Genomic DNA, 4,916 nt, shown 5'->3' with positions numbered 1-4,916 from the left:
GAAAAACAATAACGACGCAGATAACGTTCAGAAATGCTTATTCTCATTTCTTGAGTTGTATCTTTAGTCTAGAACCACATTAATTACATTCTTTCCTTGTGTTTTTCTTTTTCTTTATTCTCCTGCAGAGCCACTCTATGCAGTTCTGCTGGAATACACTTTTTACCTTCACACAGATCCAAGAATAAATTTTGGCCCTGGCCATGGAATATTCACTCACTTTCAAAACATAAGTAAAAGAATCAAAACTAATTAACTGGAAACTGCCAGCACAGAGAATTCCTTGTTTATAATAGTGCAACTTTGGCTCTTTAACTTTTCTTTCTATTGCTTCTCTTCTATAAACATAATGCTAATAGCTAATACAGTTAAATTAAAAAAGACCCACACAAAACACAACCTCCCAAAACCCACAAACTGGAGGACACAGGTACTGTAAAACATTCCAGAAAGAATGAAGGAAAATTGCAAATAGAGACTGCACCAGATAAGGAGCAGATGCCAGGCTTGCTCCTTAGTGTGGAGAGTCGCTGAGTGGATCCCTAGATCTGCATGTAAGAATTAATTAAGAGACTAGACAACAACTAGATAGAACTACTCATCATGCTCTTTTAAGCCCTGGAAGCATCTACTAAGTATGCTGGATGCAGAGGAGAAGAGCATCTTGATATTAAATGAGAAGGTAACGTTTAATTAATTAATATGATACCCAACTACTTTCATTCTCGGGAAGAGTCTCATAGTCTAAAAAGAAAAAAAAAAAAAAAGAAGAAAGATGGAGAATACAAAAGATTTGTGAATTTCAACATGATAGGATCAGTTAGACTTTATGTACAATTCTCCAGCTTTCTGAATTACAGACCACCAAGATCTCCATCCACAAATACAATAGGCTGGTATTCATCTTGTCAATGCTATATACTCAGAGGTCTATTTCTCTAATTGATGGCTTCGCTACTCAAGATACATAAGGATAGCTATTGTTATCTAACACTAACTATCACTTGTTCCTACTGTTCCATGCTTTTCTTCTCGTCAATGGCATTGAAAATATCCTATCTAAACCTCCAGGATTGCTAAAGGAAGGTGCATTATTTGTTGACTGCTCACAAATATTACTGATTCAGTGTGGAGGATCTGCACACATCCACTGACACATTTAAGCATTCAATTTAAAGTGGCTAAGAGTGTACAGCAACACAAAGAAATAGTTAAACTAAGACTTTGCACAGAATCTTTGAAAAGTGTTCTAATGCAGGTGCTTGCTAGCAGGCATGCCACTGAAGTCAGGACAGTGATGTGAGTGTAAGAATGATTTGTGCATGAAAGGGAAGAAGGCAGATGGCTTCATGGTGGTGCCATGGCAGAGGTTTGACAGGAAACACTTCTTCCAGTACAGCTAAGCAGTGAGGGAGAACCCTATTATATGGATGAGTGGGGCCGGCAATGGCATCTTGTCATTCTAACTTGTATAAGTAAGCAAGCTTAATTGCTCCTTGTCTTTTCAAGATGACTTTCCACCAACAATCTCATTACCACACACATGTTTATTGCATATATCCAAGTCCCTTCATGCAGACCAGAATGCAATGAAGGAGCAACACTATTATGTTACTCAATAACCTTGCTTTTTCTCTTTTTTACCTGATGGATGTGACCTGCCTTCTCCTTCTGCTACAAACAAGGTGACCAGAGGCAGCAGAACGTACACCGTGATTGGAAAGAATAAAACCAGAGGGAAAGCAAGCTGTCAGAAGAACAGCGTACTGAAGAGAAAAAACGTAAACATGACTTCTATTTACTAAGATTAATATGTAAAGTTAACATGTTTGTCATGGAATACATTAATATGTATGTCTTCCCATTATGTAGATCTTTTCTTATATTACTTATTAGAAAGGGGATATAATCACAATGATGGGGCTAGAACGTCACTTAAAAATTAGGTGATGCCCAGTCAACATAATATAACCACTAGAGTGTCATTTCTGATTTAGATGTAGCGATATCAGTGTCATTGCCGCTGGGAAGAAATTATAACGGCTGTTAGTAATAAATAAAATGACAAGAAGGAGGGCCCTCCTTCACATATAATTCCAAACAAAATTCAACTACTGACTTCTTTAAGCAACTCGGTGCCATTCATTGACAAAGAGGAAATAAGCAGGTTTTATATAGTTGCATAGACACAGGAACCATACAGTAATTTTCCAAGCCCAAACACAGACATTACAAGTCTTAGGAAATTTCACCATGCTATTACAACTGAGGGAAGATGTAGTAATAAAGCTCACATGAAAAACAAATCTTCACATGAAGTTAAGATCATTCTAACAGAAAGCTCTAGGGATAGCAAACACATAGGTAAGCAAAAACATGGTAAAGGTACAAGCGTACAGCCATTTATCGATGCTTTGCATTGCATCTTCCCCTGCCACAAATACTTCAGCTTTGTCTCTGAAACTGTGATCAGCCTTAACCCACAGATCAAGAAGCCTTCCTACATCTCTTTTATATCATGAAGTTGTCGAAAATGAGCTACACAAAATATCATTCACCTGCTGAATGTAACTTGCTATCCTACTTGAGAGTATTCTTCACATTATTCACATGTTGAAAGCCAGAAAAAAATAAACATTTTATTGCTAGGTCTAGTATTAAGATCAAAGACCTTATCTTCCCATACACAAAGACCATGAAAGAGCACGATCCTTTTCTCCCCTCTCATTACAGAAGAACAATTAATATTATGCTTCATGTCTCATGAACAACACAGTTCCACTCTAGAAAAACACAAAGCCCAACAGCACAGCACCCATACTAGTAGGCATCTTAAAAACTAGAAAGAAGTACAAGCAAATCTATTGTTACATCTTCTACAGTGTTTCCAGCTATCCAAAGTTAGGAGGCTACCTGATGCACAGACATTCCCAACACTGTTTAACGTTCCAACCCCTTCTTAAAGGAGAAAACCTACACACCTATTCATTTAGGACCTCCAAAAATCACTTGATGGGTTGAGGAACAAAGAAAAGCAACAACATTACCTTCCACTACAGATAAAAATGCACTTGTTATGGTATCTATCAAGACAGAGTTCAAAAAACAACACAAGGACAAGTAGCTTACCCCTTTCTAGAGGCCACTGAAGTCTGTAGAAGAGACAGTCTCCAAACAGAGCTCCTACTCCCTTGGTTGCTACTCATTGTGACAGTGAGGAGTCCACCCCTTCCAGTCATTGAGGTGGATTGCTTGTACCTGTGCACTGTGGGCTAGCCACAGCTTCTCACCTGATACTCAATCACTGTTTCAGGTCGTGTCCTAGCAATCCCCATACCCAAGTAAAGGCTACATTAAGACATTCATTAAATCAAAGATAAAATAAAAATACAGGTAGTATAAGTCCACCTATCCTTTTGTTATCATAGTTAGGTTTTGTAGTTAGCTGTTAGTCACGAACAGTCTAAAAAATAAATAAGTCAGCCTTCACTTGGAGAATAAACCAGTCCATTTTCAGCTGAGACCAGTTTAATAATCCAGTTGTAGCTGATGCAAGCACATCCGCAGGTGGTTTATTCTAAAGCACATATAGCCAAAGAGAACAGGTGCAAAAACGAGCACTGTGTAACGTGCTTTATGAGATGTGGCAACTGAATATGAAGAAGACCCTGGTTAAACATCTAGGTCACTAGCCTAGCGTTTTGACATATGTAGGGCTTTTTTCTTTTTTTTAGTTGGTGGTCTCTTTTACTACAGAGCATGGCAAAGGAGTGTAGGGATCTGCCAGCTCCCCACTAATTGCTTTGGCTCCTTTGCATGAAAATCATTTGTTGATAAAGTTGCTACAGGCACGTTTAGGCAACAGGTTTTTATGGGATGCCTGGTGTTCTTTATACTGCAATTACTTTCATTTAGTATACGCTTTTTCATCTGCAGTGTTGTTCTTTTGTTGGCAACAGCAATGAAATCTGTAGCTTTCTGTGACTGAATCTTCTCCCATGTTTCCCAGATTTGAGCTTTGATTCAGGAGAAGACTGACCAAAGAAAATAGCTAACTTAATGTTCAGTAACCAGGATTTCATTTTGTTGTATTACCTATTTTATGCTTAGGAGAGTTAGAAGAATGGTTGAGATGGGTCTCACCCATTTGCCATCTTTGCAAAAGATGATAGGAGCGCTTTGTTATAGAAAGCAAAGATTCTGGACAGACCACAGAAGCTCTGAGGAAAAGCCCTCCATGAGTTCATGTGTTTAAAGGCCCCTTACAAGCAGGATGGGATAGTTAATGAATGACCACCAGCTTGTGCCTCCCAATCTCTGCCTCTCCAGAAGAGTACCAAGCAGGCTCCTCAGCTCCCCAGGCACCTGCCCTTCTTTCAGCAGCAGCAAGGTTCTTCAGACAGTGTGGTCCTTCAGGTGTGTGCCCTTTCCACCCAAATCTCCTACTTCACCACAGTCTTGTCCAGGTAAATTACTCACACATGTGGCTTTTTTAACCATAGGCTATAGCACTCCGTGATTATTATTATTATTTTTACTTACTGCTGTTCCTGAGTGGGAGGCACAGGACTACCTGTGATCTTGGAGAACCATGGTGATATAAATGGATGGAGAAGTATCAATGTGATGAGATGAAAAACACCTCTTATTTTCATCTCTGTGCTACTTGCAAAGAATCAGCAAAACACAACGTTCACTTATTGCTTCACAGCTCCCTCACATCCCTGATGGAAATAGATACATGATTTGAAAACCTACCACACTCCTGAGCAGGGATAGTCTCTGAAGTACACTATGTGTGTGCATCAGTCCAGATGGCACATGACACACTGGCAAAAAGGGCCAACTAAAGGAAATGTGAAGTGGGTTTGTGTCTACTGAGAAAGAGCCTGGTTCAGCCAGAGCACACGGAGGTG

Source organism: Excalfactoria chinensis, chromosome 2 (genome assembly GCF_039878825.1).
Source record: "Excalfactoria chinensis isolate bCotChi1 chromosome 2, bCotChi1.hap2, whole genome shotgun sequence".
Lineage (NCBI taxonomy): Eukaryota > Metazoa > Chordata > Aves > Galliformes > Phasianidae > Excalfactoria > Excalfactoria chinensis.
The sequence above is the reverse complement of the archived record's forward strand: the minus strand, read 5'-3'. Positions refer to the sequence as shown.